Here is a 14053-nt window from a genome sequence, read left to right on the forward strand (position 1 = left end):
CCTAATAATTACAGACCTATTTCTTTAATTAATGTTGATATAAAGATTTTTTCAACGATTTTGGCTAACAGACTTAAAAAAATCATGCCCTTTTTAATCTCTCCTGAACAAGCTGGATTCACATTGTAAAGACACACCTGGGACAACACATTAACCCTTGATTCCATGATTCAGTTGTGGCAGAAAGATAAAACCCAATATATGCCTTAACTTTGGATGCTTTGAAAGTGTTTGATAGAGTTAATTGGGACTTTTTATTTCTAACCTTGGACCGTTTCAATATCCCTAGTAGTTTCTCTGATAGGATTAAAAATTCTTTACAGAAATTCCTCTACCTATCTTTATATTAACAAAATTTTGTCAGATCCTATTAAAATTATAAATGGCACAAGACAAGGATGCCCGCTATCCCCCTTCCTCTTCAATTTGTTTATTGAACCTTTTTTCTCTACTTAATACAAAATACCCATCACTCGATTCCAAAAGTTTTCAATACTAAGTTGGTGTTTTCAGCATTCACTGATGATCTTAACCTATACTTTCAATATCCTAATACAGACCTAAGTAAAATAATCACTACTATAGATAATTTTTCGAAGGCCTCAGGGTATCAAGTAAACCATAAAAAATCACAAATCTTTCCTATTAATACGGTGGGACATAAACCATACTACTTTCTGGATTCTCCTTTTCGGACATCCTTTAACATTTATTATCTTGGTATTCATTTTGATCATAACCAAACTTCCATGGCACAAAAAAATCTTCTCAAAACATGGTCTATTATAATACAAGACCTCCGTAGATGGGAACTAATGAATTTATCGTTTCTTTCCAAAGCCGCGATAGTGAAGATGAACATACTTCCCAGACTCCTTTGCCAGTTCAGAGCTGCAAATCCTATGATTTCAAAAGCTCTCTTCCCTAAGTTTGATAAGGAATTAGCCAAATTTATTTGGTTTCCTAAATCAGTCAGGATTTCCTATCGAAGGCTAGTTTATCCTAAAGACAGAGGTGGTTTGGGATTACCTAATTTTCAGCTTTACTATATGATCATTTCTGCAAATAGAATTCTGTTAATCTCAAAACTAACTGAGAATAATTACATTTCCTCTCTCTCTTGGATGAAATTATGGTTCCAGAATGTTTTAACATATAAATTTAATCCTAATGCTCTTCCCTTTCTAACTCCAGAAGTTCTCAGTAACTATAAACTTTGTACTACCTTAAAACATAACATTAAGGTTTTCCAGTCTTTAATAAAACTCCTTAAGCTTGACAAAATTCTCCTTTTAATTCAACCTCTGCATTTAAATCCCAACATCAAGATCAGTAATAGAATGATCAATCTTGCAGACTTCCCAAATAATCAAAGATATTACGGTATGGGACTTACTACAGCATAAAGATATAAAACTTTTGGATCTAAGATCAATCCTCAAAACGAATAAGAAATTACGATCATTTTACGCCAACTAAGGGAATTAGTTACATCAAACTTTACCCTTATCTCGGTCAATGAACAGGCTATTGGCAAAACGTATGAAATTATACAAGTTTTGTTAAGCACAGTTAAAATGCTCTCTAAGGCCTATAAACTAATAGACCCTATTATACACAATTCAGGATGCCTTTTCTCCAACTACTGGAATAATTGTGGAACTTCATTTACAGAGGAACAAAACTATCTGCGATTAAAAACACTTTAGATTTCTCTCCACTTAAAAAACATATATACACACAATTAATGGTATTCAACAACACCTATTATACACCCACAAGGTTGAACAGTTTTGATTCTAAAAATTCCTCCTCCTGTACCTGCTGCTCTTTTCCAAGAGCTGATCTTCTACATGTACTTTGGTCCTGCAAATATTCCCATAGACTCTGGACATCATTAAAATTTTGTCTAGAAAAAATGGGCTACCACAAGTCCACACTCTCCTCGGAACTAGCAATTCTTCATATACCTACTATCAAACTCTCGAGACTAGAAAAACATGTCATAATCATTTTGTGCTCCCTAATCAAGTTATATATCACAAAAAACTGGGTAGATCGCACACAACTTAATTGGAACGAATTCGGGTACCTGTTGATATTACACTTAGGTTGCTATTCCTTTATATTATGATATATTATAATAAAGGGGTCTTTCATACAAAGGCAATGTAAATTGTTATGAGGATGTAACCCTTGCTATGGCAATCCTCTGGGTATTAAGGGTCACATTTTTAGTTTGGGTTAATGTTATCTTGTGTAAACTATATTATTGTTTATCCTTTTCTTATATACTAATATTATTATAAGCATATCTTCCCCTATATAGAGCCTTCTACTACCTATATAGAGGCTCCAGATGCGGATTGTTAGTGTGTCAGTATGCTACTGGTTTGGAAAGAAATAGATTTGTATATATGTAAAAAGTTGCTCTTTAATTTGCAATTTATTTATTGTTTATTATGTTGGCTAATTGTTTCTGATTTATTCCTAAGGAATGCTAAAAGTCGTAACTGCTTTTATTTTATTTCTTACTTTTATTTTCATTTTAGTACTTCTTCTCTTAGGGAGTTGGGGTGGCTAGGCACCGGGTTTGAGTCATGGAAGAAGTATTATGCTGCCTTAGCAGTCAAGAGTCTAATTCTAACAAATACAAGAGTGCTGCGTGTCTCCAAGATACTTGTTCCCCTAAGTCTACATGATAACTTTATCACAGTGGCAAAGGAATATTACAGGAGTAAGAGGGTACTTACCTTACATTTCTATGTGAATAAGATAAACACATATGGTGTGGTCTATGGACTCGTGGAATATGAGGCTTACAAAATAAATAAAAAATCCCTTTTAATGCACTTAATATTCAAGTCACAGGCAAGTATTTCTTTTTACAGGAAACACACATGCTCAAGGAAGATTGGTCAAAGAAAGTAAAAGAAAGTGGGTAAGGTCTATAATTGCTGCAGGAGATATCTCGAATTCAAAGGGGGTTACTATAATAATAATCAAAAGGGAATTTCAAGGGGTAATAACAGAGGTTAAGTCTGATAATAATGGCAGATGGTGCTATTTTATCTCTCAAATACCTAATGTTAATAAACCGATTATTTTTCTTAACTTGTATGGCCCTTGTGCACAACATCATCTCTTCATTTTAGAAATCCACAGCATACTTTCCACCTTTAATGATCATCATATTATTGTAGGTGGTGATTGGAACACTGTTATAGATCCTAGCAGCGATCGCACTAGTAGATCCTCCTCGTACAACTTTCAGGCCTCCCAGGTACTAGAGGAACTCATAATGGATTTTAATCTTATAGATCCTATTTCATTTAGTGACGTTTCCTCCAAAGACATGTTTTACACGTACTTTTCAAAATGTTACAACTCATGGTCGCGCTTGGACTTTTTCCTAATATCTGATTCCTTAGCCTCACATATAATTAATTTCTCTATGGAACCTAGGTTTTATCAGACCATGCAAGAATCTCCATTAAACTGTCCTACTTATCAAAAAATCTTTAATATATAATCATGCTAACTGGACCTTAAATAACAACTTACTTAACAACAAAGATATAATCCTAGAGATAAACGAGATTCTAACAGAGTTCAGCAATAACCTAAAACTTTTGCAAATACCATTGGACATTCAATGGGCTGCATGCAAAGCCAACTTGAGAGGTAGACTGATTAGCAAAGCTTCTTACTACAAGAAACAGTATAAATCTAAGGAACTAAGCTTGTCCTTGAAATTTCTTGATTAAGAGAAGAAACAAATAACGTGCCCGGGTGCAATATTAGATAAAATGATAAGTGACACTCAAAAAGAATTATTGGTACTTCACCAGCAAAATTTATCTTTGCATGAACAAAAATGTATTGCAACTTATGCAGAATGGGCACAAATTCCCTCCAAAACTCTGTCCAGAATCATAAAATCTAACCAAACTAACCCAAGGATTTCCATCATCCAATACCAAAATAAATTATATAAATCCGACTCAGAAAAAATAAAACTATTCTCTTCCTTATTCTCAGATATCTATGGCAGGAAAGTGATCTCACCTCAGGACTCGTATATGGAGAATATTCTGAAGTCTTCAAAGTTCCCTACACTGGATGATAATCAATATGCAGCTCTCTGCCCCTTTAACTCTTCAAGAAATCCAAGAAGTTATCGCAAATCTTAAAATAGGAAAGTCCCTGGTCCGGATGGATGCACTGCAGACTTCTATAGAGCGTTTAATATAATGATCTCCCCTCTTCTGCTAAAAGTTGTTAATCACATCATAAAATTTGGTATTACTGACCTATACTGGAACACCTCAAAAACCATTCTAATTCTGAAAAACAAACATGATAAAACAGACCCTAATAATTACAGACCTATTTCTTTAATTAATGTTGATATAAAGATTTTTTCAACGATTTTGGCTAACAGACTTAAAAAAATCATGCCCTTTTTAATCTCTCCTGAACAAGCTGGATTCACATTGTAAAGACACACCTGGGACAACACATTAACCCTTGATTCCATGATTCAGTTGACGAAGAAAGATAAAAACCCAATATATGCCTTAACTTTGGATGCTTTGAAAGTGTTTGATAGAGTTAATTGGGACTTTTTATTTCTAACCTTGGACCGTTTCAATATCCCTAGTAGTTTCTCTGATAGGATTAAAATTCTTTACAGAAATTCCTCTACCTATCTTTATATTAACAAAATTTTGTCAGATCCTATTAAAATTATAAATGGCACAAGACAAGGATGCCCGCTATCCCCCTTCCTCTTCAATTTGTTTATTGAACCTTTTTTTCTCTACTTAATACAAAATACCCATCACTCGATTCCAAAAGTTTTCAATACTAAGTTGGTGTTTTCAGCATTCACTGATGATCTTAACCTATACTTTCAATATCCTAATACAGACCTAAGTAAAATAATCACTACTATAGATAATTTTTCGAAGGCCTCAGGGTATCAAGTAAACCATAAAAAATCACAAATCTTTCCTATTAATACGGTGGGACATAAACCATACTACTTTCTGGATTCTCCTTTTCGGACATCCTTTAACATTTATTATCTTGGTATTCATTTTGATCATAACCAAACTTCCATGGCACAAAAAAATCTTCTCAAAACATGGTCTATTATAATACAAGACCTCCGTAGATGGGAACTAATGAATTTATCGTTTCTTTCCAAAGCCGCGATAGTGAAGATGAACATACTTCCCAGACTCCTTTGCCAGTTCAGAGCTGCAAATCCTATGATTTCAAAAGCTCTCTTCCCTAAGTTTGATAAGGAATTAGCCAAATTTATTTGGTTTCCTAAATCAGTCAGGATTTCCTATCGAAGGCTAGTTTATCCTAAAGACAGAGGTGGTTTGGGATTACCTAATTTTCAGCTTTACTATATGATCATTTCTGCAAATAGAATTCTGTTAATCTCAAAACTAACTGAGAATAATTACATTTCCTCTCTCTCTTGGATGAAATTATGGTTCCAGAATGTTTTAACATATAAATTTAATCCTAATGCTCTTCCCTTTCTAACTCCAGAAGTTCTCAGTAACTATAAACTTTGTACTACCTTAAAACATAACATTAAGGTTTTCCAGTCTTTAATAAAACTCCTTAAGCTTGACAAAATTCTCCTTTTAATTCAACCTCTGCATTTAAATCCCAACATCAAGATCAGTAATAGAATGATCAATCTTGCAGACTTCCCAAATAATCAAAGATATTACGGTATGGGACTTACTACAGCATAAAGATATAAAACTTTTGGATCTAAGATCAATCCTCAAAACGAATAAGAAATTACGATCATTTTACGCCAACTAAGGGAATTAGTTACATCAAACTTTACCCTTATCTCGGTCAATGAACAGGCTATTGGCAAAACGTATGAAATTATACAAGTTTTGTTAAGCACAGTTAAAATGCTCTCTAAGGCCTATAAACTAATAGACCCTATTATACACAATTCAGGATGCCTTTTCTCCAACTACTGGAATAATTGTGGAACTTCATTTACAGAGGAACAAAAACTATCTGCGATTAAAAACACTTTAGATTTCTCTCCACTTAAAAAACATATATACACACAATTAATGGTATTCAACAACACCTATTATACACCCACAAGGTTGAACAGTTTTGATTCTAAAAATTCCTCCTCCTGTACCTGCTGCTCTTTTCCAAGAGCTGATCTTCTACATGTACTTTGGTCCTGCAAATATTCCCATAGACTCTGGACATCATTAAAATTTTGTCTAGAAAAAATGGGCTACCACAAGTCCACACTCTCCTCGGAACTAGCAATTCTTCATATACCTACTATCAAACTCTCGAGACTAGAAAAACATGTCATAATCATTTTGTGCTCCCTAATCAAGTTATATATCACAAAAAACTGGTTAGATCGCACACAACTTAATTGGAACGAATTCAAGGAGATGGCCACTGCATATATTGCAGCACAAAAAATTATCACAAAAAATCAACGGAAAAAGGCTCTTTATGGGAAAATCTGGAAATGCCTTTTTGACTTAATCTATTGTATACAATAATATTTAGGCTATTTCCTTTGTTATCTATACAAAATGGAGATATGCTCCCTTAGCCTTTTGGTGTGATAAGCTAGTATACGTACAACCCTCATCTCTCCTTGTTGCAAGTGTTATATACATTCTAGCTGGCAGCTCTTTCTTTCCTTTATATTTAGTTAATGGATTTGATAATATTTTCAAGTTAATTTGATTCTTTGCCTTAACTTTACTTCAGGTTTTCTACAACTGCAATTTAGATAAGTTTATGTTTGCTTAGTTTTGATTCATTTTATTTTATTGTATATATTGTACATATTTTTGTGTGATATAATGTTTTCGAATACTGTTCATGTTTTCATATTTGTATTTAAATAAATAAAAAATGATTTGAAAAAAAAAAAAGAAGAAATAAGGGATCCAGAGACCCAAGTAGATAGTCAGCTTTCCTTTGATAACCATGTTGCCAAAGTGGTTAGAAAATCCTTCTGTGTGACCCATCTGATCACGAAAGTGTTCGCATCAAGATCTAAGGATGTAATGGTGCCCCTCTACTCTTCCCTCATCAGACCCATTATTGAGTACAATGCACCAATTGGAATGTACCTGGCTAGACATCTCCAGCAGCTGGAGAGACCACAGAGGTACCTAACCAAGAGGATTACTGTCCTCAAACAGTTGCCCTATGCATCACGATTGAAAAAGCTAAGACTGTTCTCTGTTGCATACCGGTTTCTGAAGGACGATCTCTGTCTAACGTACAGAGCCAAGTCCAACCCAGAATTGTTGAACATGCTCCATCTTAACAAAACCAAATCTACTCGAGCTACACGCTCTAGGGATATAAACCTTAACACAACAATGAATAGAACATGCTGGAGGGATAGATTCCCTTCGCAGAGACTTCCCTTACTATGGAACAGGGTCCCGATCTACATAAGACAGAGCCCCTCACTATCACTCTTCAAGAGGAACCTTGATGAGTGGATGGGTAACAGAAAGTTCACACCGGGGATCACACCAACAACGCTACTAGATTGGGGCCAAGGGTACTAGCTGCTAGTACAAGGGTCTAGGGAACTACTAAAGGGGCGGTGAATACCGCACAACGTGACTGGGCTAATATATGCCTTCAGGCAGATAGCCCAGTACCAACCTATGGACCTATATTCATTTAAGCTGTCACCTAACTGCTATATGATTCAAACTGCCACGTAACTGCTATGTGACTCAAACTGCTACATAACCACTATGTATTCAAATTGTCACATGACCGGTAATTCAAGATGTCATGACTGCTATGTGATTCAAACTGTCACACATCTGCTATGTGATTCAAACTACTATATAACCACCATGTGATTCAAACTGCTAAATAACTGCTATGTGATTCAAACTGCCATGTAACTGCTACGTGATTCAAACTGCTATATACCCACCATGTGATTCATACTGCTACATGACTGCTATGTGATTCAAACTGTCACATAACCAACTATGTGATTCAAACTGTCACATAACCTCTATGTGATTCAGACTGACACATAACCACTATGTAACTGTTTCATGAATGCAGAAAATGCTGAATTGTGATCCGTACTAAATGCCAGTATTTTACTGCGACATTGCCAACAGAATTATGTCCCCTAATAGATTACTCGTAGAGCAGCTGCACCCTTCTCGCTACCCTAGCTACAAATCTGCTCAGTGAGGGGGATGCTAAACTTATATATGTAAGGAGACTGTGCAGACAGTAGTGTATGGGAAACCAGATTAATTTCAGTGCCTGATTCCACATACAGTTGGAGCTGTACTGATGTTTTTGGGAGTTGGGGTGAGGCATGCCTAGGATTGCATACATAAACAACACAATTGTGTATACTGCATGCTGTCTTGCAAAGTCCTTTGGGGGTGGTTTGTTTTAGTATTGTCTTGAAAAATATTTTGAATTCCTTGGTGGACTTGTGACTCTGCTTTCCATCCCTCTTCCTGAATGGGAAAAATGAAAGCCTGACAGTTATAGTGGGTGTCAAATCTACAATCCCTCACCAATCTGCACTACAGATAGAGCTATTGCATGGGGTGGCCTCATGGCTGTGCAGCTCCACATGCATATCAGGCCTGGTATTGCAGGCAGACTTCCTGCCTGCAACAACAAACATACAGAAAGAGCTGTTGTGCTTGCAGACTTTGGGGATACTTGGCAACCCAACAGAATCCTCTGAAGGTTTCAGGACGTTCCTCAAACTAGGAAATGAGGTTTGTTAACATACAGTGTTAGTGAACCTCATTATTCTGGTATGACTGCATTCATCTGCATTCAATTCAATACCATGGTTTTGTGAGGTATTAAACTGGGTGATCCAACCCCCTGCAATGATGCCATTCAGAGAGTGGCTTGAATTTTATTGTTGATATAACGAGAGTGGGATGTTACACTTTGTCTATAATTGCTATACCAATGTTTTGTAATATGGCTCATAATGTCTTGCTCATCCATATTTCTTCTTTGAGGTTCTACTAGAGAGTTTTGGTAGCTTCTATTTGTCTTGCCATTTATTTTGATTTTAACCATTTTTTTTTGTATGCCTTCAGGTCACAATGAGAGACAGTTGATTTCCCTTCAAACAAAGGCATAGCCAGCTTCTTTGTATACTTACAGTTCTACAGTTGGAGTGTCAACCATTTACACATGGCTTATATCAACCCGCAGGCCTTTACATGCCACATGCAAAGTTTATTGGGGTTTTCATGCTGACAAGCCCAACAAACAATCTTCATGACAGTGACTGTTCCTTTTCCATGCTTGACCTCACTGCTGAAAATTGTCTGCAGCACCCTCTTTAAGGCGTTACACCTACCTTGATGTAAGGAATACCTCTGAAATGAAGTTATTCACTAGAACATTATCTGAAGAACTGAAATTAGAAGAAAGATGTAAATGTGTTGGGCTCACTGACTAATTAACCAAGACTGCGGGGAGCTATTTATTTCTCAGTTACTTTAATCTAATAGACTTCCTAATCTGTTATCTTCTAGATATTCCTGTTTCAGCTGTGATAATGGTTTCTAAATTACTGCAGGAACTAAACAATGTGGTTTCCTCCCATCTACATTCTTTTTTGACTTTGTATTTTAAACTGTCCTTTACCTCAGCAGTGCTTTTGGACTGATTTAAATCAGTTTTACCTAGGGCCCAGGCAGTCGTTCAAATGAATTTATTTTGAACCAGTTCATTATCGTAATTAAGAAATATTGCTTAAAACTTAAAATTAATATTTAGTGTTTTCTCAGTGCAAATTGGAAAGCATTTCCCATTTCTGTGTCAGCTTGAGACATTGGTGAAAGAACCATTGCTGGTAATATAAGATGCTGTTTGCATTCTAGAAGACATCCTTTGACTCTTAGTCTTATATAAGGTGGTAAACGACTGACTACCGCAATATATATTTTACATGTTGCAGATAAACTGAAGACTTTATTTAATAATCTATGTGAGGGAGGAGTACCTTGCCAGAGATGTAGCTAAGGTGGGACAAAGGGGGCAGCCACTCTGGGATCAATCTGTTAGGGGGCTCAATCAGTCTTTTGTGCATTACCCTGAATGCCAGCATAGCATTTGTCGTCCGGATTGAAGCACTTAATGCTCCATGTGTGGTGTTCTGGAATGCAGGTTCAGGGGATCTTTTTGTTTTTTCCTCTTTAAATTTAAGTTGGGGTGGGTGACAGAACAAGGAATAGCTCAGGGCATCAAAACACCTAGCTATGGCTCTGGATGTCGTTCTGTGTGCTGCCAAAACAGTTGTTGTGTATATTGCTGAATGTACCATCTATTGCTTTAAAAACACATCACAAATCATGGGCGGTGCAGTGGTGCAGCGGTTAACGTTGTCGCCTCACAGCAAGAGGTTCCCCGGTTCGATTCTCGGCTGGGTGCCTTCTGTGTGGAGTTTGCATGTTCTCCCTGTGTTCGCGTGGGTTTCCTCCGGGTACTCCGGTTTCCTCCCACATTCCAAAGACATGCATCTGGAGCATTTCTCCCCGGGCCTCTGCTGAAAACAGACTCTGTGGAACCTAGTCAGACTTTCCCGGTCAACAAATGTTAAATAAATAAATAAATGGGCCCACTATGAATACTAGTCTCATTTAGTTAAAACATGATTATTCAGGTCCAATTCAAATAAACCCTTGGGAGGTTGCTAGCCAAAACAGTGACATTTCAAAGATTGCAAAACTTTTTTCAGTAGGCTTGATCCTCTACATCCCCCTGAATGTAGCAGGAATCCCCCACATCTCTGAACTCTCCCTTTCTGCCATGCACACACTTCTTCTGTCTATATGTGTACCTATATAGATAGATAAGACAGTATATTTATATACCAACCCTGTGATTTCACAAACTTGGAGAAGAGGAAAAATGTGAGGAAAACATTGTAATGAACTTCGTGCAGTTCTTTGAATCTAGCCACCATGACAGGACACCACCAACATTTTACATTTGACATTCTGAGCATCACTCATCTAAACAGCATGGCTCCCATCCTAAGTATTTTGCAACTTTTACTTTAATTCCCTGAACATAAACCCTCTTTCTGACAGTTATTGGCTGATCCAATGTTGCTATTTCTATAATATTATTTTTTCATCCTCTCTTCTGTGTTTTCATTTTTACTAGTATTATAATTTTATTTAACATTTCACAATCAGACTAGCTCTTCTACCTCCTGACATTCTAGAATATTTTTATATATTTCTGTAAGCATGTCAATCAGTTGGTTCATTCTCTATAGGCTAATTGTGGTTCTAACTGTAGATTAAATTACATGTTAATTATATCAAGATAATTAATACCTATAAGTTTTCCCATGGCTGATTCTAAGACTGTATAAACCTTATTGTCAAACTGAATAAACATTCACCTCCTGAACATTGATGAAACAAAATGTAATTATGGCTAGCATGATTTATCAATGATAAAAAGACTTGAATCACACATATCTCAGGCAGAGAATCAATCCTTTCACATCCATAGTTCATATGTTATTACTATGCAATTGGTCCAGTAGTCCATTACATGCTTCGTCAGTACAAAACTCACTTTTTGTTTCCTTAATTTATAAGGGTCTGACTGCACATTCCATGGGAGAATTTGCAGATCTCCATCCACTAATCAAGGTTGTATTTTAAGGAAGCTAGGGAGCTATTTTATTTATTTATTTAACATTTGTTTACTGGGAAAGTCCGACCGGGACAGAGCCCATTTTCAGCAGAGGCTCAGGGGGAAAGGCTTCAGATGCATGTCTTTGGAATAATACTTTGATTTGAAGTGAGAACTTGTTCCACAGGAGTTTGTTCCATAGTCCGGAGTTTGTTCGAGAATGATATTTAACATGCCAACAGGTTTGTTTTACATTACAATGTAGGTTTAATTCCTTAGAATAGTTACAAGTGGTATTTTCCCACTTAGGAAATATTCTGCTCTTTCAAGTTGGGCTATGGGTTGGGATAGTGACATGCCAAAGGGTTATTACATTTGGTTATGGGTAGATAGGGACAAAACATCTGTGAATCTGAAAAATACGCTTTTTGAAAATTAGCTGGACCAGGCAGAATGATTTCTTAACAGTACTACAGGATGGTTCAGTGAGAAATTATTTTCTACAAATTTGCTTAGGTCTCTCATACTGGTATCAATATTAAGGGGGTAATATTTAAGTAATAATTCACAACGGTGTATGGCTATATCAGATTTACCTACTGTAGATGTGATTAAAGGATATTCTATGTTTAATTTAGCTGTGGACTACCTACTATTTTATTATTTTGTAGTACTTACTTTAAAGCTCGTATTTTATTAGTGAACTAGGTGCATAACATATTTCAAGGAGTGAACTTCACACCCTCCACACTGTGAAGTATCTGCTTGGATTATGATTAAACAAAGCCAACCATGGATAAATCCTGATAAAAACACACATGGGAGTAGATTATTGCTATTATACAATAACATTATTTAAGAAAGAAATTGCTTATCTTTCTTAAATAATGTGTTTGTATTTTCTGTAATGGCATTTTAGTATTCTTCCGCTTTGTATTCTCTTTGTGGACGTACTGTGCATGTGTATGGGACTTATGTTTCGATGGTCGCACAGTTGTGTTCCTTGTTTTTTTGTTTTTTTTTTTTACTGTTTAAAAAATAGAAAATTTTATGAGGGACATCATAAAAATTTGAGGAAAATTAGGTACGTTTCTTTAGATGTTCATCGTGTTTCACTGTTGCAGTCCTTACAAAATGGGTTATCCAGCTCCCGGTAGCCCACATTCGGCCAGAATACCAAAGTCCTTGGTATATGACGTTGACTGCCTTCGGGTTAGGCCTGATGTCAGGACATCAGATACAAAGGAAGGCAGCCGATGCCATTTCCTCATTATTTCTTGCCACGGAGCCCGAAGCAGATGCATTTTGCACGAGTGTCAGTCGGCCGAGTACCTTCTTTTTGCATTCCGACTGCTTAGTTGAAGACATCCTCAGATAAGTACCCCTTTGGGGACCCTCTTTTTTTGCTTAATGAATGTCAGAGAAAGTTAATAACTATCTTGCCTGTGGAAAACAGATTCCGCATCGTGATTTTCACTCCTGTTGTATTACTTGTTTGTGCCTTGAGCACAACGTTCCTAATTGTGTTCTCTGTGCTTCCTTCAACCTGCGCACCATACGCCGTAGAGCTAGGATCTTGTTCAAGCATTTTGGAGTTTGGCCTAAGTTCATTGATATGGCATCTTCTGGTCTCCCGACTTCAGATGTTCCTAAGAAACGCAAGGATAAGGACCGCAACAGGCTTATGGTCAAATTAGCCGACAACGTCCCTGGTAAGTTGGTTTCGGCCCAGCGGTAGTTAGTGAGTCACTTTTTTTGCCCCTGAAATCCGCGGATGTTCAGCAGCAGGTGTCTGCGGAGACCTTTTCTGAGTCCTCCATACAGCAGGATTCCACTTCGTCTTCTGACCCTCTGCCAGTCGCCGCCTCTGATGGATCCAGAGCCGCTAAGCAGGCACCGGCTTCTGAGGCCTCTTTTCTCCGCCTGAAGACCAGATCCAGACTGACCTTGATTCAGACTTTTGCGGTGGCTAGGCCTCCTGAGTCCCTCCAGCTTTCTAGCAGGCCTTCCAGCCGAAAATCTACTCCAAAGCAGGCGCCTGCCTCCCCTCAAATGCTTCAGTCTCAACGATTAAAATGGCTAGTGATCTCTTGACCTGGCTAGTGATCTCTTGACCCTTATCAGGGGCTCTCAGCCACCTCCTTCTCAGGGGACTAGGGATTTGTCCCCAGAATTTGTTCTGCCTCAGACTCTGAGGTTTCCAGCAACTCTGCTGATGAAGAGGGAAACTCTCAACTTTTTTCTAGTTTTGAGGATTTTGATGCAGAAGACTCCATCCCTTCTGCCTCCCCTCCACAAGATTTTTCTTTTGGAGATACTCTGAATACTCTTAGGGAGC

The sequence above is a fragment of the Protopterus annectens genome, chromosome 5.part0, assembly GCF_019279795.1.
Source record: "Protopterus annectens isolate FY-2018-M chromosome 5.part0, PAN1.0, whole genome shotgun sequence".
NCBI classification, from domain to species: Eukaryota; Metazoa; Chordata; order Ceratodontiformes; family Protopteridae; genus Protopterus; species Protopterus annectens.